General features: G+C 47.8%; 1 protein-coding gene across 3 annotated transcripts in view; it reads right to left on the reverse strand.

Moving 5' to 3' along the window:
• The window catches only part of AFAP1L1 (actin filament associated protein 1 like 1), a 68,722-nt gene that overhangs the window by 42,215 nt on the left and 919 nt on the right, over positions 1-25,588 (reverse strand). The gene's annotated exons all lie outside the window — the stretch shown is intronic.

Genomic DNA, 25,588 nt, shown 5'->3' on the forward strand with positions numbered 1-25,588 from the left:
GCATTTCCAGTGAGCTCCCGGCTGATGCTGATCCCGCTGGTTGAGACCACACAGAGTTGCTAAACCCTGCGGCACGTGGTCTTTTAAAGACTGGAGCATGCCACAACCATGACGTCATTGATGTGTCCCTGTCCCAAAGAGTAACTTGGGACTTGGTTCGTCTTAGACCAGCTTTGTTACGGTAGTAGTACTATCCTGCTTTGTGACTTGCTAGTCACTTGTGCAGAATACTAAAAGCTAACCATGTCGAATGATTCTTGTGAGCTTTGCTAAGCCCTTCATACTTATAATCGCATTTAAATATACTACCAAGCATTTTATGGCTCAGAGTGGTTAAGTAACTCCTCCAGGGTCACATAGCCAGTGAAGCCTCGACTGGCCCTGACTCCCTCACTCACTAGATTGCCTTGCAGTATTTTATACAACCCCACCAACAAGTTTTGAGATAGGCCCCATGTTCACACCTATTTTTTAGAGGAAGAAACCAAGGCTCAGAGAAGTGTCTCACTTGCAATCACACAGAGGCCACCGAAGAGCCAGGCCTTTGGCTTATAGTCTCTGGACTCCCAGCCCCATGTGCTTCTCTCCACCCTGGGCCCTCCTAAGGAAACAACCAGACTCTGACTTACAGTTACAAGGTCTGCGCGTGGTAGAGGGGCTGTAATATCGTGCATAAGAGAACCAGCCCTGGAGCCAGACTGCCTAGGATCACGTTCAGGCTCCATTCATTAATTGTGGGACCTTCGAAAGTTTCTTAGCCTATGACTCAGTTTCCTCCTCCATACAGGGGGTCATAATAACACCTGCCTTAGAGGGTTGCTGTGAAGATTAATTAGGTCATGCATGAGAAGTGCCTTTCCCCAAGGTCATGCATGAGAAGTGCTCACCCCAAGTCAGCTGTTGGGGCTGTCATTGTATTTACCATGCTGATCTGTGCTGTGTGAGTATCTAGGAGTGTCTAGAGTATCTGTGAGGCTCTAGACAGGGCAGACTGCCCTTGGAATCTCAACTTCCTTCGCATCTAGTCTGGGGCCTGCTCAGTGCTGGTGCTCCATATGTATTTGATGAGAGGGGGCGTGAGCAGATGACCACACCAGGACTTTTAAAAAAATAGAATTGTATGTACAGATAGTGGCACTTGTTGGAAAAAATGTGATGTGGCTGTATCTCTGTGGCATTCCATCATCACCTTAAATTTGTTGGAAATGAGCTAAAGGCTGATCCTGTCAGCTACCACCTCATGAGTTCTCTCTGCTGCTGGGCACTGAGATAGGGGCTGTGTATGCCCCGCCTCATCTGTGAGCAGGTACTCCTGGGATACCTGTGTTCCAGAAGAGGACGGAGGCCGAGGGAGGCTGTGGGATGGTTGCACAGCGTGAAAGAGGTGGAGCCAGGCTGATGCCACGTTTGTGTGATTTCTAGAGCTGTTGAGTTGCACAACGCCAGGGGGCGCGACTCACCTCACAGCCCAAGTGCAAGGGACCTGGAGGCCCTGCTGCCTCCACAGCCCCAGTGCTGGCAATGCCACCTGAGCAAGGCTTCTGGGTGGGTAGATTTCCCTCCTTGAAGTAGGAAACCACTTAAAATCATAAAAACATCTTAGGTAAATTTTAGCTGTTGCAAAGGAAGTCTTTACAAATGGAATCACAAACCTCTCCGGCACCCTCACCAGATACACTGAAAGTCAGTAACTCAGTTCTAAGGTATTGACTGAGCCCTAATTATGTGCCACTCAGGGGATTAGAAAATGAATAAGATATTGTTTCGGTGGGTATGCTCTACCTCTGTCTCTCTGTCTCTCTCTCTCTCTCACACATACCACACACACACACACACACAGACACACAGACACACGTGTAGTAACTCATGAGGGAGGCCATGGTAAATGCTACTGGGAAGGCACCGCAGGGGACGATGGGAGCTTTCTTGTGGCCTGCAGCCATGGTTCCTATTTGAAAATTCATGACATTGCTCTGATACCATGTGGGAATGTCAAGGCTATGGGGTACAGTGACTGTTTTATCGCTCTGAACCTTTTTGGATTTGGGATTCCTTTGCACATTAGAAAATTATCAAGGACTCCACAGAACTTTTGTTTTATGGGGATCATAGTTATCAATATTGACCGTATTAACAATTAAAGCTGAGAAAATTTTAAACCACAAGAACACACAGGCACATATCCCATTGGCCTTCAGAGCTACTGTGTCAACCTGCGACACAACCGCTGGAAAACTCCACTGTAAACACAGAAAGAATGGGAGTGAAAAAAGGCATATTGGGTCCGAGTACTATATAAAAGTAGTTTGACCTTGTGGACTCCCAGGAAGCATTCCCCAACCACACCTTGCAGAGAATCGCCGTCCTTCAGTGAATGACCTGGGATTGCTAAGTCTTGTCCCTGTGTCCATTCTTCCTTCCCTCTCTCCCCACTTCCCTCCCGCCCTCTCTCTCATTTCGCTCTGAGGTCCCAAAGATTTCTTCTTGCTGTTATCGTTATAGTGCTATTACAGTGCTATTGTCGGCAGCATTCCTGCTTCTAGAAGCTCTCCTGCTTCTAATTTGAGGTTTATTACAATTGTTTCTAAAGTAAGAACAGTTAGGTTCTGAGTGAGTTTTCTGCATTGACAGATGGGAGTTTTAATACCCAAGCTTTGTTAACAACTCTTTAAATTTTTTCCCTGATTGTTAACGGGATTCCTAACATGGGGCCCTGACTTCTAAGTGTTCTTGTTGAATGGAGACGTGATCACAAAAGTCCAAACAGAGCAAAGGAGAAGGAGGGAACTGAGTGAAACTGGGAGAAGCAGATGCCCGTGGCAACATCTGTGGCCTGGAAGGACCCGGCAGTCAGCAGGTGGCCAAGGGGGAGTCCCACAGCATTTCCAAAGTTGGTTAGCAGAGGGAGTGTGAGCCACAGGGGACTTCTCAGCAAATGGGCGAGAACCCTTCCCCAGGGCGGAGCAGTGACTGTGTGCTGGGCAGTTAGGGTGTACCCTCTCATTTCAGGCTCATAAACTGCAGAGGAGGGATGTAGTGTTGTGCTCTGTGTCCCATGCGGGAGGGAATGGAGGCTCAGAGAAGTGACACCACCCAGCTGGTAAATGGTTAAGGCCTGGCCTTGAGGCCAGGTCTGTCTGACTTCACAGTGTACACTCTGTGCCAGAATCTTCCATCAGAAAACATGGGTTCAGGGCACTGGAGGCCAGGCTGGGGCAGGGAGGAGGCAAGTAGCCCCTCAAAACCCTCCTGCTGGGGGCTCTGGGCCATGACTTCATCAGGGCTCCTGACCTGGGGTTCCCACACTGGATGGGTGGAAGGCTCTTATTGGGGGGCTAAAATTCTTGCTCAGTGGGTCTCTTTGCACTGGGATTGTTTGTGAACTTCAGAGTCCTAACTGTAAAGATCCAGAGAAGAAAAACAAGTGGCTCAAAGCATCTACCTGACTTAACAGCAGGATCTCATCCCAGAGGGTCCCTTATACCTCACGGGTACAAGAGGGCTTTCAGCCGGTGCTTGGCTCTTCAAAGGCAGTACCTTTGAGCTCTCCTCTCAAAGGCTGGCTTTCAGGGGCAATGAATGTAGCAGTGCCTTCCGTGGCAGCTTTGTCTTTAATGCCAGAGAACTGAAACCACAGGAATTTAAACGATCACAGAATTGAATTTGGAGAGAAATCATATGTATATAGTGCATATGGAGAGGTGGTTCTGCCTCAGACAGACCGCCAGGACAGCAGCCTCAAATTTTAGCAAGAATAAGACTCTCCCGGGGGGGGTTGTTGGAAAGGCTGATTCCTGGACCTCCTACCTGGGCCTTCTGATTCCGTAGACCCTCTACTGAGACCCAAGAAACTGCATTTTATTTTATTATTTTTTTTATTTAAAAGATTTTATTTATTTGCCAGAGAGAGAGAGAGAGCACAAGCAGAGGGAGTGGCAGGCAGAGGGAAAAGCAGGCTCCCCACTGAGCAGGGAACTTGATGTGGGGCTCCATCCCAGGACCCTGGGATCACGACCTGAGCCGAAGGCAGACGCTTAACCGACTGAGCCACCCAGGCGCCCCAGAAGCTGCATTTTAATAAGTACTCCAGGTGATTCCAAGGTTCAACCTTTGAAAGCTACTCCGCCAGAAAACCCATACTACAAGGCACGTCTGTGAACATAAGGAATGTGGGAAGACCTTTCTCGTTTGCTCACAAGTTATCATTAGACCTCACCTTTGAAAGAACTGCAAGTCTAGGTGGGAATAAGAGCTCCCACAGATTATAAATAGCCAGAACCTGGAAGCTTGCTGAGAAGAGCACGGTGCTTGGGTCCTTGGGGTCAGACCCGTTGCACTGCAGTTCTCGAGCCTTCCAAGCTGTAGCAAGATGGCATGCTGGAGAGCTCTGCGCCCTGGCCTTCTCGTCTGTCACGTGAGAGCGAGGGGAGGCCAACCCCCATGAGGCAGAGCGAGGCAGCCATGTCTGCGAAGCACTCGGTCTTCGGGGCCTGGAGCCTGCACTCACTCAGTCAGGGCCGTAGTACCGTGAGGGCTGCTATCTCCTGATCCTCCTCGGAACGGCGCGGACTCCCGAGCACTGCTCAGGTACTGTTTGGCGACAGATGTGCCGTAGTTGTGCAACAAGCTCCATGAGGACAGGGACCATGTCTCAGTCATTGTAACTGTCTGATAAGCATTTATTTAGTGAACATGGTATTTTGATGACCTAGTCCAACCTTCTCATTTTAAAGACGTGAGAAATGGAGGTCCAAGAGCTTATCTGACTTAGCTATGGTCACATAACCAATTGAAAATCCAAGTCCCTAGGGGCGCCTGGGTGGCTCAGTTGGTTAAGCGACTGCCTTCGGCTCAGGTCATGATCCCGGAGTCCGGGGATCGAGTCCCACATCGGGCTCCCAGCTCAGCGGGGAGCCTGCTTCTCCCTCTGACCTTCTCCCCTCTCATGCTGTTTCTCTCTCTCTCTCTCTCTCAAATAAATAAATAAAATCTTTAAAAAAAAAAAAAAGAAAATCCAAGTCCCTAGCATTAAATTCACACAAAGCTTGCTACTTAGCAGAGTCATCAAGAGTGGCCAAGAGAACAGGCTCTGCACCATCTGGCCCCTCCTCGCTCGGCCAGTTTCCAGCTGTGGCCCTGGCAAAATTTTCCTAACTCGACCAAGCTTCTGGACCGTGGGGGTAATCACAGTAACTGCTTCACACGGTCATTGTAAAGATGAAAGGAAGCCACACATAGGGGGCTCAGTGCACTGGACAGGTGCCTCGCCATTCATGTGTGACCTCCAGAGTGTTTCGGGTGCTGGGGCACAAGGGAGGGCGGGGGGGGGGTGTCTGGGGACACGGGGACTCTGCAAACCTCACCACATTGACAGTTCACAGATCTGGGCCCTGATGCTGAGCTTAGGGTAGCTATGGCAGTAGGAGGTGGTGTAGCCCCTTTCCTCAGGGAGCTCATACCCCAAGGACCACCCCCCCATACCAGATGAGGGGACATCTTTCATTTTTTTTTTTTTAAGATTTTATTTATTTATTTGACAGAGACACAGCGAGAGAGGGAACACAAGCAGGGGGAGTGGCAGAGGGAGAAGCAGGCTTCCCGCAGAGCAGGGAGCCCGACGCGGGGCTCGATCCCAGGACCCTGGGATCATGACCGAGCGGAAGGCAGACGCTTAACGACGGAGCCACCCAGGCGCCCCGGGACATCTTTCATTTGGAGGGGAATCCTGCCCCTGCTCCTCTCCCCAGTCGGGAAGGATTTCCTTCACCAATTCCTAACCCGCCCCCTCCCACCTTCACTCCTGGCCCAGGTCCTGTCTGCTTTCTGAGGACTGGGGCATCAGGATAGCATTATCCTTTATGTCTAAAGTTTATTTAGAACCACGAATACATTTCATTGATCTTGTTTGGTTTAGCTGAGCCTTAGGGAGGTACAGTGAATTCCAGTGAGAAAAAAAAAAAACACAGGAAGAAATGGTTTAACCATTGTTTATGAAACTTCAATCTTTCCCTAAGTGGGACAGACAGGCTCGGAAACCCAAGATGGGTGATAATTGTTCTTTGAGGTGCGAAAAGGTTGTCAAATAAAATTAGAAACCTATTTTAAAATATATTTAAGATTAGACCACTAAGTGCTTACTTGTTACTGGTGAATACCCAACTAAGACGAAGATCAATTTTCTCTCTGCTCCTCCACCCTCCCCACTTAATTTAAATCAAAATGAGACGGCACAGAGCCGAAAATAAGCCACAGGCAAAAAGCACTAGTACTTTACTCCCAGGACTGCATACCCCCATGCAGCATGAATGAAGCTTTCAAGCCAAAGTTCTTTATCCTAGCCGGTATGGGTTCTAGCTGGATTTATTTGGAGATCTCAAAGGTAAAGAGTCTAATTTCCATAACAAAAGAGAAGTGAATAATTAACCTTCTGCAAACCATAGGAATAATAACCCCTGTTTTGGCACCTACCTGGTCAGCCTAGTGGGCACCCTGACTTGTGATCTCATTCCTGGGCAACTTTCAGACTCTGGAATTTACGAAAATGCTTGGAAATAGCTTGCAAGTTACCATATGACATTGTAAATTCATTTTATGACATTTAATGATAAATGCAAAGCAGTGGGAGGAAATACAATTTCTCTTTCCCTCATCTCCTTATTTGACAAGCCTCTTTAGGACAAAGATAACTCATTCTTCTTTGTTTTCAAAGTCAGAGAACATGCAACAAGCATGATTCAAAAATGGAAAATAGGAAAGTTGTCAGTATGTGGTGCTTACAAAGGGCTTCCATGTTTTGTTTGTTTGTTTACTCAAATTTTCTTTCTCATTTTCCAAACAGCAAAATAACCCAATTTCCAGCCCATAAAGGCTCCTGAGCTGGAAAAAGTACGAATGTGTTACTTTAAAAATTTTTTATCATGATTTGAGAGATGACTTTCTGCATCCTGTGCTTTAACAAGCTAGCACATTAATGAGGTATCACCCCATTGTAAGGGTGGAGAGGCAAGGCATCCTGGAAAGGAAAGCAGTCCACTTAGCAGGTGTGACCTCAATGTTTGGGTGCGGGGGTAGCGAAGGAAGAGGAACCCTTTCCTGTGGCCCTCCAAATCTGCAGACCTTTCCAGAGAGACTTCCTGCCAGGCTGCCTGCATGCTCCTTTCCTCAGCCTCTTAACCCAGGGCCTTTGCATATGCTGTTCCTTATGCTTGTCAGAACTCCCTTCTCCTGGGGCACCTGGGTGGCTCAGTCATTAAGCATCTGCCTTCGGCTCAGGTCATGATCCCAGGGTCCTGGGATCGAGCCCCGCATCGGGCTCCCTGCTCAGTGGGAAGCCTGCTTCTCTCTCTCGCACTTAACCCTGCTTGTGTTCTCTCTCTGGCTGTCTCTCTCTGTCAAATAAATAAAATCTTAAAAAAAAAAAAAAAGAACTCCCTTCTCCTGCCAACCAGTGATGCCCTCTTCAGCTCTCCGCTCACTCATGACTGCCTCAGGGAAGTTTCCCCTGTGTCTTCTCCATCACATCTGTCCCCCTATTTTACACATCACTCTCCCTGTGGTATGTGCCATGGTGAAATGTTACATTTAACGATGCATTTCTTCAATTAACATCAACTTCCCCCACTTAAGCCTGAACTCCTCGAGGGCAGGAATAGCACCAGCTTTTGCTAGTACCTGACACAGTGAACGTGCTTAAGTTATTTGTGGAATGAATGAATTCTTGAAGCAAACTTAAGAGTTGATAGTCTAGCAGCTAGCTAATGAGATTTAAAAACCATGTCTGTAACAGTGGATCAGCGTCGTAAAAAGATGTTTAAAAAAAGAAAAAAGAATATGTAACAATAGTCCGGGGGAACAGAAGGAAGCAGAAGTCCAATTTCCGACTTGGCTAAGCTCCCCAAGCCCTATTTGGTTGAGCTTGTATCTCTCGTGTGACTATGGCTGCCAACAAATTCAGTGATGCACATTTTGTAGTTGGTGGATTTTAATCCTAACATAGAAATTGGGAAATAATAATGACTAACATATATTAAGCCACCCAAACTACTTGAGTTCAAGTCCTGTCTCCTCCACGACCCCCCATTGCCTAGCTGTGCACCTTTGGGACACTTACATTACCACCCCATGCCTCATGTACATCACTAGTGACCTATGAGCCTATGTACCTCATCAGTGGGAATGAGCCCCAATGCATGAAAATGTGCCTAGTACAGTGCCTGGCACATAGTAGGGTCTCAATAAATGTTGGCTGTTTATATTACTCTTACATTGTTATTCTGTGACACCCTCTGCTTTAAGAGATTTACAGGTATTATTTACACAATTTAATTCTTTTATTTATTTATCTCTTCTTATTTTTTAAAGATTATTTATTTATTTATTTGAGAGAAAGAATGAGATAGAGAGAGCATGAGAGGGGGTAAGTCAGAGGGAGACGCAGACTCCCCGCTGAGCAGGGAGCCGGATGCGGAACTCGATCCCAGGACTCCAGGATCATGACCGAAGCCGAAGGCAGTTGCTTAACCAACTGAGCCACCCAGGTATGCCAATTCTTTTTTTTTTAAAGAGTTTATTTATTTGAGAGAGAGAGAGAGAGCACAAGGAGGGGGAGCAGCAGAGGGAGAGGCAGAGGGAGAAGCAGGCTCTCCGCTGAGCAGGGAGCCTGACGTGGGGGGCTTGCTCTCAGGACCCCAGGATCATGACCTGAGCTGAAGGCAGACGCTTAATCAACTGAGCCACCCGGGTGCCCCTACACAATTTAATACTTATGGTGGGCCAGCCCCATTTTACAGGGGTGGGAACTGCAGATTGCAGAACAGGAAGAACAGGGAGGAGCTCTTCAGGGATGGCCGCCCCAGTGGTCCCTCACGGCACTACTCCTGGCTACCCAGCTCTGGGTTAACGCCGCACAGAAGGCCTGCAGAACTGCCCCTTCATTTTGTGGGTGCAGACATCTCTCCTTCCCCTGCTCACAGTCTCTTCCAAGTTGCAGCAAATCTACCTACTGGGGGCCACGTGGACATCTCACTTCCTCCGAATTCTTAAGCACTTCTCTCAGAGCCCAAGTGAAGGCCAAACAGTGGGCACAATGGCAGAGGGAACTGTGCTGGTAGCATTGTTGGTCACTAAAACAAACACTTCCTGTTGTCCCAGAGTGTTTGGGGAAGACCATGGCTCATGTGGGCTGGAAAAGAATGAAAAAGGAGCAGCAGAGAAGCCCAGCTGCAAAGCCAGTGCCTTGGTGCTGACTGCGTTCCAGGAGTTAAATATAGCCCCTGTGTGAGGGAGGGCCGGGGGAGGTCACCTTGGAAGGCTTTGGTGTGTGTTCATTACAGCTGGTGCAGGAAACTCAATATCCTTTATACTGAAGAGAACAGTGCAGGTTTGACTCTGCAGGCCAGAAGCACAGAATCCTAAGGGAGGGAGGGTAGGAAGGAGGAGGGGGAGGCCTTGGGGGTTTGGTCTGAGAGGACTGGTTTGGGGCCATGGCTCGCATCTGCTAGTGTGGAATCTGAGTTAAGGCGCTCAACCCCTCTGAGCATCCCCTTCCGCTTCTGTGAGGAGGGGCTCAGGAGGCCCATGTGTGGGTTCATGTGAGGAGGGGAAGGGTTTGTAAACCATGGATCATTATTAAGGATGTTAAGGTAGCACACTTCTCTGATCTGTTATTTCAGGAAGACAGGGAGGTCACAGGTCAGTTGGGAAGCAGGTCATGGGAGCCTTTTATGGGACTCTCTTGGTAGGAGTCAGGCCAGGGTGATAGGCTCAGGGAAGCCCCACATCTTAAATGGCCTTTCTAGCAGCAGCTATGCCCAGGCCCCACCATCCACCAGCAGAGCCCTCGCTCTGGGCACCTGGTGTCCCAGCCCTGGGCCACCAGGGAAGCCGTTTCCAGACAGGAGGGGGTGGGGCAAGACACTGACTTCCGAGGAAATAGCTTTTGGCTGTGGGACTGGGCTCTCCCAGAATTGTTCCTTTGTCTGCAGATTCCTCCCTGTTTAGCTCACAAAGGAAAGGGTTCAGGAGGAAGTGGAAAACTGTGACCCACACATGCTCGCCGCCCCCCCCCCCCCCCCCGCCCCGCACAAGATGGCAGCGGCTGCTGTCCGAGGCAGTCTGCACCATCTCCTTCATCAGAGGGGGGCAGAAGCCATCCTGGGAGTGGCCTGGGAGACCCAATGATAAAAGCAGGTAGTATTTTTAAGCTCTTAAGTGATATTCCAGATGTTGTGCTAAGCATTTTGTCTAGATGACCTCACTTAATTCTCATAATGACCCTGTGAGGTAGATACTGTTTTCACGCATGAACCAAGTGAGGCTCAGAGATGCTGGGTCGTTTGCCTAAAGGCACACGGCCAGCAGAACCCAGATCCAAACCCAGACCTAACTCTAGAGCCTAAGCTTCCAATTGCTGCATTGCAATAGCTTCTGGCCTTCTTCTTCTAATGGGGGTGGGGGTGCTCTAGCCCCAAAGCTTGCTGGAACCAGCAGTGAGTACCTCAGGACTTTTCCCACTGATGTCCATTCACAGGATGGGGTACCTGGCCTGAGGCCTAGATGGGATGGGGCTTTCTGCTTCTGAGAAGTTTGAGTTTGAGGACCCACCCCACCAGTTAGCCTAGGGCAGACACTGAGGACATCTGGCTGGGGGTGTGCAGATAATGCAGATAATAATAAAGATATCCAAGAATGACAGTGAGCATTTATTGAATGCTTCCCACAAGCTGGGCACCCAAATGCCTGACACTTTTATTTCTTTTTATAAATAGAAGTTCAGGGGGTGCCTGTGTAGCTCAGTCAGGCATCCGACCCTCGGTTTCTGCTTGGGTCATGATCTCATGGGTTGTGGGATCAAGCCCTGAATCGAGCTCACCATCAGGCTCTAGGCTTCAGGCTCGGTAGGGAGTCTGCTTGAAGATTCTCTCCATCTCTTCCCCCATTCATGCATGCTCCCCTGGCCCTCTAAAATAAATAAAATCTTTAAAAAATAAATAAATAGAACTTCAGATGGATAAGAATTGAGGTAATCCTGACCCTTGCTTCATGAGACACTGTCTTCACTGGTTCAAGCATGCTCCACTTTTATTCACTTATTTATTTATAGAATCCAGTTATTTTTGCTAATGTAGTAAAGACCCACAAATCTACCATTCAAAGCAAAAGCTGGGGTTCAGACGATATCTTACATCTAACTACGATCCCAGGCTTCTTGCCTCCGATACCTAGCCTCACGGCCATCCTGAATGCTGTATTTGTCACATCCTTTCCCTTATATGTGGTGCTATTGCAAGTAGACATATAGCCACAGAAACTTTTTAAAAATCTGTAGTTGTTTCTAACTTTATTAAAAGGGTATATAATGCTGCAGGTAATCCTTTGTGACTTTTTCTTTACTATTATCCTGCTAAGATCTACCCATATTGTTGTCTGTCATTGTGTTCATTCATTGTGCTGTATGATATTCCATTACTGGAATATTCTCTGTGGCCACCACTCTGTGCTTATTACTTCATTTAATCCTTGCGGGAGCCCTGTAGGAGCTCTTCTTATCCCAGGTCTACTGACAGGAAACCGAGGTCTAGAGAGGCTAACGAACTTTCTGGAGGTCCCAAGTGCCAGGTTTGAAACTTCCCACTCTCCACTGTGTTTTGGTGTAGAGGAAAAAACACAGGATCTAGAACCAAAAGCTCAGGGCTCAAGCCCCAGCCCCACACTTACTAGCTGTGTGACCTTGGACTAGTTGCTCCATGTCTCTGAGCCTCAATTTCTGTAACATTAAGGTGGAGTGATGACGGCTGTCCTGCCTACTTCTCAGGCCTCTCATGAGACTCAAATCTCACAAAGTCTGGGAAAAGTGAGGGCACTGAAGTTTTGTAAATCAGTAAATTGTGATTATTAGTATATATGCTACCTGTTCCTCCTTCTCCCCAAACGAGCAATAGAATCTCTGTAGGATTCAAGAGAGGAGACTGAAGAACAGCATTCCCATTCAGAAGGCAAAGGATTAGGTTGACAATGAGCCCACAGAAACCTCAGTGTGATAAAAGAACCAGAAAATCATCAGTAGATGCCTCAGGTTGCACTATTAGGAACATACTGTGTGTATTTATCTTTGTTACGTTCAATGTTTTTTTTTTTTAAAGTTGCTTTTTACTATTTCTTACCTATTTTCACTATCTGAGATGACCCCCCCCCCCCCCCCCCCCCCGCCAAGTGCTCTTTGTTCATGGTATTTCCTCTGCATGGCTTGTTCTCTAACTGCTGCCAAATACTGACTGTGTGACCTTGGGCAAGTTACCTAACTTCTCTGTGTATCCTCATCTGCAAAATGGGGATAATGGTAATACCCACCCCTTACAGGTTGTTGTGTGGACCCAGTGGAGTATTGTACAGTCTTAGAACAATTCCTGAAGCATACCAAGTTGACTCATTGTTATTTAAAATCTCTCATACTCCCCAGATAGTGCCCACTCATCCTTTGAGGGTTCATTGAGATGCCACTTCCTCCAGGAGGGCTGTCCTGCTTTCCTGGACAGGTGAGGTCATCCTGTTACACCCTCCAGAGCAGATCACTTGTTCAATATCCTTGTTCATTGAACTGTGAACCATGAGGGTACAGATGGTGCCTGATTTAGTGTCTGCCCCTGTTGCCCAGTGCCCAGCACAGTAATGGGTACACAGCAGGTGCACTGGGGACAGATTAACTGACAACCTAGAACTCAGAGAAGGACCACAGACTAGGCAGAAGGCTGTAAATCCTACCTAGGACAACTGTCTCCAAGAGCAGAAGGGCTCATAGTGGGGGTGGGGGGGAAGAAGGGGGAGCAAACTTGTCCCCTGGGGTACTGGGGGCACTGGAGGGTAGGCCTGGATCAGTGGGTGGTAGCTCAAGACCACACTAACTTACAGAAATCTGAACTAAGAAGAGAGGCAGATATCTCTTCCAAGAGGTGCTGAGCCCCAGTAGGGCAGCTGTTTGGCAGGGAGGTGGGGAGAGAGTCAGTACAGTGGGGAGGTGAGACACTGGGCAAATGGGGTGAGAAACACCCAGAGTCAAACCTGGGATTTGCCTTCCCTAGCCTAGAGACCCCATGTAGGTGACGTCACCTTAGTTTTGTCATCTTGTGACACAGAGATTACGAGAGCGCTCCCCTCAGAGGTTGTGGTGAGAAAGGGAGGTCAGCCTAGCCATTCTGGGTCCGGGGCTAAAGGTCAGGCCCACAATGCCCTCCTTGACTACGGCACAGGTGGGAAGCCCCTTCTCCCTCTCTTCTTTCCCTCCCCTGCCTGCGGAAATCTCCCATTGACAACTCTGGATTGGGTGCCGACCAGGTGCCCAGGACTCCGGTCCACAGGGAGCCCAGCCATCCTGGGGCAGGCTCTGCGAGGCCCTTGGGCTGATTCCTGCCCTAGGAGCTAGGGCGAGCCTCCAAGAAAGTGATGGAAGAAGGTCCTGGGGATGGGGGTCTTGAATTGCAGAGAGCTCCAGATAAACGTCTCCTCTGCTTCCACATTAGACCAACAATTCTACACAATTAACTCTATTTGAAAATGGATAGACTCCGAAGTTTTGTTTCTCTGTTCTTAACTGAAACATGGAGGTGAGTTAATGTTATCCAGTCTGCTGCTCGCGTGCACCTCCTAACTGGTCACCTCCTTCCAGTCTCTCCCTTCCCACTGTCACACGAACTCACTGCTGTCTCTAACAATTTCCCCCAATGGCAACACTTACGAGAACCCCCTCCTGTTCACACCTGACCAGTCAATAGCTCCCCAGGGCCCTGACGCCAGTTTCCTCTGTGACACGGATGACGAAAGACCTTTATATGTGCTCCCTGTGGCTTATCCCCAATTCTCCTGTCATTCCATCTCTTCCCACGATGGGCAGGCCAGAAGCCAGAAGCCAGAGGGAAAGCGGCACAAAGGGAATGTGGATTCCATTCTAACTTACTAAGAGAGGCGATCATTTACAAACCTGTATTTTAAGTATTAGGGTTTTTGCTTTTTTTTAACTGAATGCTTCCCATGTGCTGAGTGCTTTCCTTGCATGAATCCAATGATCCCTGTAGGGAGACAGGAGATTGTAATCTCTGTTTTTAGTTGAAGAAACTGAGACTTGGAGGATTAAGTGGATGAGTAGAGCTAGGATTCAAACCTGGGGCAACCTGACCAACGCACGGAGCTCCCGCATTATGCTGCCTCTAATATTAGTTACAAATCCCAGCAACCCAGCTTCTCAGGGACTGGGACACGCCCAGTTGGGGACCTGGAGGATAAAGCCTTACTCTATCGAAGGATGACCTCTACCTGCTTCTCTGGGCTGTAGGCACGCCCACCCCATTGCACCCTGAGCACACTTCTGGGGCTTTCTTCTTTTCACTCCGGCGTTTTCTCTACCTAGATGCTGCCTCCCCGGTATTTCTGAGGTTTCTGGCTAGAAAATGTTCCTTGAACCCTCTGGTCCTTTTAATGTATTCTCTGAGGGACACAGAGCAGATATGATCTCATGTCACAGGCATGGGTGCCTTGCTAGGAGACTCGGGTGCAGGGACACTGAGCTTCCCCTCCAGCACCCCTCAGAGCTGCACCTGGTTGCTGGCTGGCTGTGAGGAAACGTGATCGGTCTCTTTGGCTGCCCAGCACACTCCTAGATCAGTTTTCTTCTGGGTTCAAGTGGAGCTAAAAAAAATCGCCCATGGTTTCATATCAGCTGCATCTGCTCTCAGCAAACCCTTCAACAAGAATGGGCAGGAAGAATAAATATTTATTCTACAAATGAATAAATCTGATTCCATCTTCAAAAGAAAGCTGCAGCATAAATTATCATAATTTCTCCATTCTAAGATGGCATTAATTTAAAGATGTCTTATCTGCCTAATAACAGCTTTTGGGGGGGGGAAACAGAAAAATGACCTAATAGATCAGTTGTGAGACATGTTCTTTTTTTAAAAATGTGTCTCGGTATCAATTACATTTTTTTTTAAAATATGGTCCAATTCAATTTTCATGTTATTTTTTTGTCTCTGTTCTCAGAAAAAAAAAAAGCTCCCAAGCCTTGCTTAACTACTATGAAGCATGGCAGGTATCAGCAGGTATCTCGGCCAGCTTGCAGCCCTGTTAACCCTGGGGGCTGCTGGGTCAGCGTGGGCATGTCATAGCCACCCATGCACTTATGGCAGTTCTGAGGCCCCCAAAGCCAATGGATGTGTTTTCTCCCCAGCAGAGATTACGTGTAAGCTCTGCAGATACCTCACGACCATGTTAGTAGCTCCATGGAAAGCCAACTGGGAGTCCATCATATGACCCTAGACAAGACGCTGCTCCTTGAACCTCAGTTTCCCCAGTTGTAAAACAAGAGTCATAGGATTAGCTAGGTGGTTTTCAAATGCTCTTCTAATGGGGTTATGGGAACTGTGTAGCTTCCTTAAGGGCTGCCTTGGGCATAGGAGGGATGGAATGGACTGTACTGTGTTCTCATTCCCATTTCACTCTGAGCAGCTCTACTGCTTAAGATTTTGTTTGCAAAAGGGTTCTGGGACTAAAAGTAGTTTGAAAAACATGAGTAAATGGCATTCTGGGGTCCTTCCAATACCACTCGTGAATACATACTCTTGTATGGTCTAAAGGATAGAGCTACCTTCCTTAGTCTGGACACTCTCGGAAGAATCCTTCTCACCACAGTGCTCTAGGTAGATACTCCCAAACTCTCTATAGTCTAATCCAAGGGTTGGCACACTTTTTCTATAAAGGACCAAATAGTACATATTTTAGACTTTGCCAACCACCTATGGCCTCTGTTAAAACCACTCAACTCTGCTCTGGCAGTGAGAAAGCTGTAGACAATACATAAGGAATGGGTGTGTCTGTGTTCCAATAAGACTTTATTTACAAAAGCTGGTGGCGGGCTGGGTTTGGTCCACAGGCTGAGGTGTGCAGATCCTTGCCTTATAATACTTCAACCAGACAGGTGAAGGGACTGAAGGCTAGGGAGGGGGTTCTAGGAACTGGGTTTGGTTGGGATCCCTGTCCCCCACATAGCAGATATGCTTCCACGGCTCCACACTGCCCACTTAGCCGTGACGCTTAGCCTGATTTGAACTGCGGGCAGCTGGGACTACACGCTTGAGGGAATGATGCCTGGAAAAGACACGTGCCCCACTTCTCTCTCCCAAGAGATCAGTTTTCCCCAAGGTTCTTAGAGGGCTATAAAAAGCCCCTGAGCTTGCCTCCTGCAGGACATGCTGTCGCTAAATCCCCCGGAGCTGGAATGACTGCAATGTGGTGCCACATTCTGCCCCTGCCAAGGCCTGACAGCTGTTCCCCGGGAGAAGAATCACGCCCGGCCGGCTCTGTGCCTCCGCCCTCACTTGGGGCGACGCTGGGATTCCCCAGATGGAATTTTAGATGGAGGACAAGCCCTGCCTGGGGCCTCTTTCTTAGTTCCGGGAGGACGAGCACTTCTTGAATCCGAGAAACCAGAACTCTGAGGGCCACGGCGGGAGGAGTGGAAAGGGTAAGAGAGAAAACCTCATGCCAGCTGCCTGGCCATATCACTCACTGATGGAGAGTGTCCCCTTTCCCTCCCCTGCTTCCCCACACCCTCTCTGCCCCCACCCTGAAATCTGGACCTAGTACATTCTTGTAGTTTATCAAGCAAGTCCTTCCTATAACTGACTTGGGGATGACCCTCCAGCATTCAGTGAAAAACTGAAGTTTGGAGGTGGGCAGGGCTATGTAAACAGATGGACCTTTCTAAGCCTCAGTTTCTTCATCTGTAAAATGGGGATACTTTAAATATATGTACAACAAACTCTTAGTGATCTAGTGAAAGTAAATTACAGGAACTAACTTTAAAATCCAACAGAGGGCAAAGTCACAATAAACATACTTAGTGAATTCCCTTGGGAGGTGAGATGGCAGTGCTCACAAAAGATAAGTATCACAAATATATCAAAAATTGGCTAGGCATTTACACACTGACATGAGCCACATTCCTTCACAGGGAACATACTTAAAGGCCTACTGCAGAACTAGACTTTGCCATAAACTTTTTTTTTTTAAATATTTTATTTATTTATTTGACAGAGAGAGTCACAAGCAGGGGGAGCAGCAGGAGAGAGAGAGAAGCAGGCTCCCAACGCAGGGCTCGATCCCAAGACCCTGAGATCAATGATCTGAGCCGAAGGCAGACGCTTAACCAAATGAGCCACCCAGGTGCCTGTCATAAACTTTTAATACAAAATGATATTCATATTTTTATAATTCACATACATGCCCTAGCTACACACGGTACAGACAGACACTATTAACTCATGGCTGTAGGCAGCAGTTTTGGATGGAATTTTCCCCCAATGAAACAAACGGCATATTTTATGTACAGGAAGGCCAAAATGCATCCAGCTCATGGTCGTGCGAGCATTTGAGGACCCCGTGTACAGATGTAGACTCCCTGACTCCCGGTGAGCACTCAGTGGGCTCTTCTTATTGAACATCTGCTATGTGTGAGACGCTGGGCATGAGAAGGCAAGACCGTCTCAGACCACGGGACTCACAGATACGTAGAAGGGGTATTTCAGTTAGTGCAATAAAATCTAAAGGCCAAGACTGAGGAGGGTGGTGGTCACCCCAAGTCAGAAAGGAGGTAGAAGGGGGATGTGGCAGGGACGTTTGCACAGCGGCGTGATGCTGAGCTGGTCTCTTTCCGGGAGAGGGAACAGCAGAGACATCTCTCTGAGACTCAAGTTTTTGCAACCGTCCAATGGGGAGATGTCTCAGCTGTGCACTTCACAGGGCTTTTGCCAGAGTTGAGAGAAACCACAGAAGAGAAACTCAGGCTGGAAGGGTTCAGAGAGAAAGGATTTTAGCGGTCAATTCTCTGTCTGAATATTCCTATGATGCAGGTTCCTTCTTGCCCATAGCACCCCCCGAGTGTATGACTGTGGAGTGAGAGCGGGTATAATTACCAGAGGCTGCATGGGCTCTGAACGAAGCCTTTACAGTGCTCACCATCCCAACATTATGCTCCAACGGACACAACCAGTAAATGTGGAAATGTTTCTAAAAGTTAGATGTGTTATAAAAATATATGTTCTCGTGTTGCAGAGCGAGTGGCTGAGCCAGGGCTAGGCTGTGGGATCCTCCTTCCATGGCCAGACCCATGTCCACTCTAGCACTGTGAGCTGGGACATTTACTGGAGATCGGTCTTCTCGGACTAGAGTTCACACACCCTGGGAGCTCACAGCAGAGGGCAGGGTGGGGTAGGGAAGGAGAAGCCCCAAGATGAACACTGGCATCTCTAGAGGTCCACTGGGCAAAGATTTTTTTTTGTTGGGCTGGGTGGGGGGGCGGGGAGAATGTTTTCAGATATATTATAGAAATACAATAGAAAAAAATTGCTCGACTTTTCTAAAGATAAAATGAGACATTTCAGAAGACTACTTTGGGTAAAAGATCCAGACCCTAAAGTCCCACTTGACTGAAAAGTATAAAAGTCAGTGCTGGAGACAGCAACAGGGAATCCTGGCAAGTGTTTGGGCAGGGTCAAGGAGCATGATAAAAGCAGGTCACTGCTTACAACAGTGAACACATCAGACTCAGCTGGGAGCTGTGCCAAAGGCACACATACCTAAACCCCACTCCAGACCCACTGATCAGATCTCTGGGGGCATATTTTCAGTAGGCTCCACAGGGGACGATCCTGAGCCCAGCTGGAGTCAAACAGACAAATCAAGAGTGGTCCTCAGGGCAGGTGGAGAAGGTGAGAGCAGAAACAGGAAGCTCCCATTGGGTGGAGAAGAAGCAGCCATCCAAGAGACATTTTTCAATCATAGTCAACAGGATTTAAGGTCTTACTGGATGAAGGATGAAAGCAAAGGAAGCGATGACTAATGATGAAGTCTATGTTTCTGTGTCCCTAAAGTGAGACTCATTGAAATGGAGAATCCTGGAGTTGAAAGTGGCCATATCCAGCTTCTACTCTATGAATTTTGTATTTTTTCGTTCATTTACTCATCATCTCAACAGACGTCTTTCTTGCCAAGCATGACTCTAGGTGCTAGGGAAAGAGCTGTGGACAGAGGCAAGAAGGGCCCTGCCCCCACAGAGCTCACGTTCACGGCCAATTCAATCCCACGACTGATTGTAATTATGAAAATAGTGGCCAAGGAGGAAGAAGTGCAGGGTGCCAGGGACCCCCGCAGAAGGGAGCCGGAGCTTGGGAGATTGGGAAAGATGGCCTTGAGGAAGAAAGGTTTGAGTGAACTGCAAAGGATGAGCAGGATTAAGCAGGTGGAGGTACAAAGACCAGTGTGTGGAGACCTCGCAGCAAGAGATGGACAGGGGCCCAAAGTATGCTGGTGACAGACAGGGCAGGGCCTTGAGGGCCGCCACGGGGATTATAGTTTATATGTTAAGAACACTGGGAATCCACTGAAGGGTTTAAGCATGATCAGATCTATAGTTTATTTTTTAAAAATTTTTAAAAAGATTTTATTTATTTGACAGAGAGAGACATAGTGAGAGAGGGAACACAAGCAGGGGGAGTGGGAGAGGGAGAAGCAGGCTTCCCGTGGAGCGGGGAGCCCGATGCGGGGCTCAATATCATGACCTGAGCAAAAGCAGACGCTTAACCACTGAGCCACCCAGGCGCCCCCAGATCTATAGTTTAAATGACCGTCTTTAATGGCATCAGGTCCTCTTCTTCCCAAATTCCATCCTTAAGCGTAATTTATAAGACCCATTAAAGGTTATGACAAAGTGTACATTTAAATAAAAGATGGATACTTCAGGCAGAAGTCCTGCTCTATATGGTTCACAAAAGGGCCATGCCCATAGAAGCCGCTTGAATATTACGTGACAGTTGTTCTTAGCCTATATATTACTGTGGTCCCCATAGGAGGCATTCTGTGGTTCCCTGATCTGTGGCCATTCAGCCTCTGCTTCCTAATGTCCTTGGGCAACTCCAATTCTCGTAATGGATAATTCTTTTCATTTGTGTGCTTCTCCTAGATCAAGCTCAAATCAGCCTCTGTTTGATCTCTTGTACAGCCTTCTGGACAGTCGTTCTATTATCTCTTCTACAGGACTGATACCCTGTCCCCCTTTCAAATTCGGTCTTGTTCACAAACAGCCCCATTTCCTCCAATAGCTCCTCACGTGGTTGTGTCGTTAACAGAAAAAGAGAAACAGGAAGGGGGATCTGATTTGGTGGTGAATAAGAGGAGTTCAAAATTGGGTCACTCGGAGGTTGAGTTGACCTCCGGATGGAAATACAGCATAGGCGGGAGGTAAATCACGCAGGAATGGACCCAACTCATGGCTGAAGATGGACACTGAGTGTCACCGTCGTGTGGGCATGGCCCTCTACACGAGTGAGTATGGAGAGAGCGCGGAGAGGGTGGGGAAAGAGGGGCAAGAGTCGTTAGAGAAGAAAAAGTGAGGGAGCCAGAGGGGAAGATGGAGAATAACAATTCATGAGCACCTGCCACGGGCCAGGCGCTGGGTGCTGGGCAAAGATTACTACAGTCCAGTTCTGGGTGTCATTCTTCCTGCTTTGCAGACTGAGCGGACAAGGCTTAGTTGGGTCACTTGCCTGATGGCGGGAGAAGCCCAGAGGCTGTGAGCACTGATAACAGTGGGACTGGGGGACAGGAGGAGAGGCAGGAAAGACTTCTGGGAGGGATGGAGCAGTGGTTAGTTAACGGAGAGTTATTTGATTCCAAAATCCATGCTTTCCTCATCTCCACCAAGTAGCAGAATATATTAGAAGAGTCAGTAGCGGGTCAATAGCACTACATCTAAGTCCAGGAGATGGGACTCAGAGAAGGTGAAAGATGAGACAGCATGGAACCCTTTGTGACTCGGAAGAGTGGGCTTTCTGCAGAAGGTGTGATTGGAAGGGAGAATGCAGGCAGCGCAAGGGGTGTGGGGGGACGGAGCTGGAGGCTGACGTGCTGACTGTGTACTTGAGAAGTTTCGCCAGGAAAGGAAGGAAGAAAATGCTTAGGGGTAGAGAGTGTGCGCGCGCCCACGCGTGCACATGCGCGCGCCTGTGAGCAGGGACTTTACTTTTTTGTTCAGTTGCATGTTTTTTTTAGAAGGGTAAGAAAAGTATGAGAAGCTGATGGTATCCAAACACAGGATTGTTTTTCCCAAGCAAAGATCAGAATGGAGTAATGATAAGCTTCTGGCAGAGGTTAGGGAGGGCGGAACTTACTTGGCAGGGTGCTCACCCATGTGAGAAGGGGGGTTTGAAACTGATAGTTGAGGGAGAGGCAGAAAAAACCTTGACTACAATGGGGAAGCCAAACACCATGGAGGCTGAGTGGGATAAGGATGTGGAAGCAGTGCCCAGTGACAGTAGAAGCCTCTACAGGGAAGAGAGGATGTTCAAATCTCATGGTCCCATATGACCACATGCACCCATTGCAGAGAGTGGCTGAAATCCAAGCAATTATATTTGATAAATATAATAGGTATCACTCCTGAATGTTTCCTAAGAGCCAGCCTCCATGTATTACCTTTCCCCATGATACTGCAAACGAAATGAGACTGAAGTTCAGAGAAATTAATTTATCCAATTCATACAAGATCACACAGCTGGGAAGTTACAGCCCAAACTCAAACCCTTGGGGCATCTGGTTGGTTCAGTTGGTAGAACATGCAACTCTTGATCCCAAGGTCATGAGTTCAAGCCCCATGTTGGGCATGGAGCCTACTTAAAAAAACAAAACACCTCAAACCCACATTTATCCATTCTCTGAACCTTTTCAGCTTTCCCGAGTCTCCAGGCTGACAAAGATGATGGCACAAGACATATGTGGATGGAAAAGATGAATATGGTCGAGTGTTCCTTTCAGAAGGCCGGTAATGGATAGGAGTAGAGAATGAACTTGGATGCCAGGGAAGAGGTATGCCCGAATGGGAGTTCATGGCCTTGGTAGTGGAAGCTGGGTGGTGAGTCACTGTAGAGAGTTCACTCTAGAAGTAGCTACAGGTTGCTTGGCCCACGGAAGTTGGGTAAGGAAATGTGGCTTTCCTAACGTGGGTCTCAAAGCTGGTCCAAAAGAAGCACAACAGTTAGAATGGGTTCTTCTACCATCTCTTGAACAGTAAAAATCTCATTTAATTAAAAACACAGTTTCAGATTATTTCTTAAGTTGCCCAGCAGACAATATGCTCTCCCAAAGAGCACACACTGCAAAAAAAATTCCCATCTTGGGTTGAATTCAACTCATTGAAGAAGAACTAGCAGTCAAGTGGAAAGGAAAGGACCCTTGGGGGAAATCAGTGACTTCACATGAGGCAGGCAGATCAGACATCACCTCGGATATTAAGAAGGCACATGATAAAATCAGAAAAAATTTAGACCAAAGGCTTCAAAGAGAGGATGGCTTGAGAAGACTGGAAAGTTTGCAGAGGCAAAATTATGAAGACACAGCCGACAGTCAGTAGGCACAAATAAATAGGATGAATAAGAGAAAATGGACACATTGGCATATGTATTAATATTTTATCAGTCACTCAGAGATGTTAGTTGGACGGTGGTCTAATTATTGAAGGTCAGAGATGTATTTTCAAGGGATAAGTACCACAAAGGAGCTCCAGGATACAGAGAAGATTTGACACAGACCCTGTCCTTGAGTTGTACACAAAGCTGTCTAGCTCAGTCCTTAAAACAGAGTAGGGACTAAAAAATCTGTCATCTGAGTCAGACCAGCTTGTGGAAGGACCAAGTGAAGCTTTATAAAGCAATTTTATTATGTGGAGTCTGATGAAAAAAGACTGTAATTACAATCGTATTGATTGAGTGGGTCCCACATGCTAGGCATTGTTTGAAGTATCTTCCATGCACTTAATATTTACAACCCCAAGAAACAGGTATTATCAGTATCCATATTTTTTATCCTCATATGAAGACAGAGAGTTAGTTCATTTGTCCTGTAGAAGGTGGTGTCTGTGGCCATCAGTCTATGATTCTTTTTGTACGATATTCATGAATCAGGAAATCCTACTGGAAGGGATTTCATTATTTTTTTAAAGATTTTATTTATTTATTTGACAGAGAGAGAGAGAGTGAGAGCAGGAACACAAGCAGGGGGAGTGGGAGAGGGAGAAGCAGGCTTCCTGCTGAGCAGGGAGCCAGATGCGGAGCTCGATCCCAGGACCCTGAGATCATGACCTCAGCCGAAGGCAGACACTTAATGACTGAGCCACCCAGGCGCCCTGGAAGGGATTTTGTTGTAAGTGGTTTCTCTGTCTGTTCTGACATCATATAAATCTTGCTTTCTTCATGGGAAGACACATACCGTGTTAGGAGAGAAATCCTAATTCCCAGGTTCGTTTTCATTCTCAAGTCGGTTGACTTTGGTGCTGAGCTTTTGTGCTGTCATTGCTGCTGAGGATCTGAGCAGCACAGCTGAGGTGTGGAGGAGGCACCTGGAGCCGGAGTGGGACCGCCTGGCGTCCAGGCCTTGCTCTAGGGCGTGCGCAGGTCACCGGCCACAGCGGAGGCAGCAGTAGTCAGCTTAAGATCAGGACTTTGGTTCAAACCTAGCTCTGTCCCTTACACAACAAATGACTGGGCAAGTTCATGTCAGTGACCCAACCCTGCTGCTCTGGACAGGAGTGCAATCCCCTGAAATTCATATGTTGAAGCCCTAACATTCCAATGTGACTGTATTTGGAGACAGGGCCTTTAGGGAGGTAATGAAGGTGAAATGAGGTCATAAGGGGTGGGCCCTAATCTGATAGGACCCATGTCCTTATAAGAACAGGAAGAGACACCAGAGAGCTCTCTCTCTTCACATGTGCACAGAGAAGAAAGAGGTCAGGTGAGGACACAGCAAGAAGGTGGATGTCTACAAGCCTGTAAGAAAGGCCACACTAGGAACCAACCTGGACAGCACCTTGATCTTGGATTTCTAGCCTCCCAAACAGTGAGAAAATAAATTTGTTATTTAAGCCACCTGGTCTGTGGTATTTTGTTATGGCAGCCCTCCCAGACTAATACACCTGCCAAGCCTGCTCTCCTATGATGATTTCAGCTGCTGTTGTTATTAACACTGAAGTGGAGTTTCCTCCCCAGTATCTGGGGCATGACAATCCCACTCCCCACGTGGTAGGCATGGGGTTGAAATGAGACCTCTGCTTCTTAAACCTTCCCTGACAACAGAAGTGAGTACACCCACCCACCTGGTGACAGGGGCACAACACCAAAGTTCTGCTGGAATGCATTTTGAAGCCTCATGCTTTATTTTGAAAATGCATACGGGTTTCACATTCTAATTCATATATGGTTTGCTTTAATTCCTAAGATGTTTGCAGTGATTTATCAGGGTAGACAACTTAGGATCTAGATAGATAGCCTGGTCTTGTGTGCCCTGGCCACATGACCACTTTATTCACATTTTGAGAAGGCCCTTGCAAGTCACAAAGAACTGTTCTGATGCATATTCTCTTTTAAAAATCAACAGTACAATTAATCAACTTGGGATGCACTACCAAGTGTGTTTCATATTACCCAGCTAACAAATTGAACCACTCTTAGTGAGCTCCTCCTGTGTGTCAGGTATTGTGTCAGCCCAGTGAGTGCACAGATCCACTCCCTACCTTCCAGAAGCTTCCATTTGGGCAGGGAAGGTAAAACCCTTAGAGTAACAGCACATTGAGACAAGAGCTGTGAAGGAGAAGGAAAGTAGGCTGGGAAAGCCTGCAGGATAGGAGAGAGCTCTAGAACGTTTTGAGTACTAGCAGAGTCCCAGGAAGTCCGGGTTCCTAGGAGAAGTGATCTGGAGACAGCCTTCTTAAGTGAGGTGTCAGTTATTAAGCATTTTAAGCTAAGTGAATTATTGTCATCCTTGGTCTGTCTAAGGAGGGCACAGTCCTCCCACAATTCTGAGTAGGCTAGATATGGATTTTTGTACTGGGGACCAGACAGGGTGATATTTAACAACTTTATCTCAGGGGCGAGTGCTCTTTGCTTTAGATGTACCACATGGGAGGTGGGAACTGAGGACTGAGGGACATTAGAGGTGTCTCTTCTCTCTGTTTTTCCTCCCTCGCGAGTGTGTGTGCTCTTTGTAAACTTGTCCAGCAGTCAGTTAACAGGTGAGAACTGCTTTACAAATCACAGCCTCAGTCTCCAAAGAGCCAAAGGGAACCCCTGTCTATTTCCTGCCTGCCCTTCCCAGCCTGAAAGGAGAAGGTGTGTGCGGTATTTTGTGCTGGGACCAGGTGGGTGGAAAAGTCTCGAGCATCTTGACCTGGAAGCTGGGGTCCTTAAGCCTGGCTGTTCCATACTGGGAGTGCCAGCCAGCTAATCCTGAAACCTGTTCATGCACTCATCCCTGACCCCGGTGCCCTCCTAACTGCTTCCACGTCCCTGGTCACTCTTCCTGCCCCCACCCCCCACCTTGGGGGCCTCAGCACAGCTAACAGGCAGATGGAGGAAAGGTGTGAGCTTATTAGGGAGGCAGAGGAATTTTCCATTAATAATAATAACCACAAGAATAATAATGCTTCTCATGCTGGCACACCACTGGCCAGTTTACCAAGCGCATTCACAACTGTGATCTCTCTGCCTGTAGAGGT

The sequence above is a fragment of the Zalophus californianus genome, chromosome 5 (assembly GCF_009762305.2).
Source record: "Zalophus californianus isolate mZalCal1 chromosome 5, mZalCal1.pri.v2, whole genome shotgun sequence".
NCBI lineage: Eukaryota > Metazoa > Chordata > Mammalia > Carnivora > Otariidae > Zalophus > Zalophus californianus.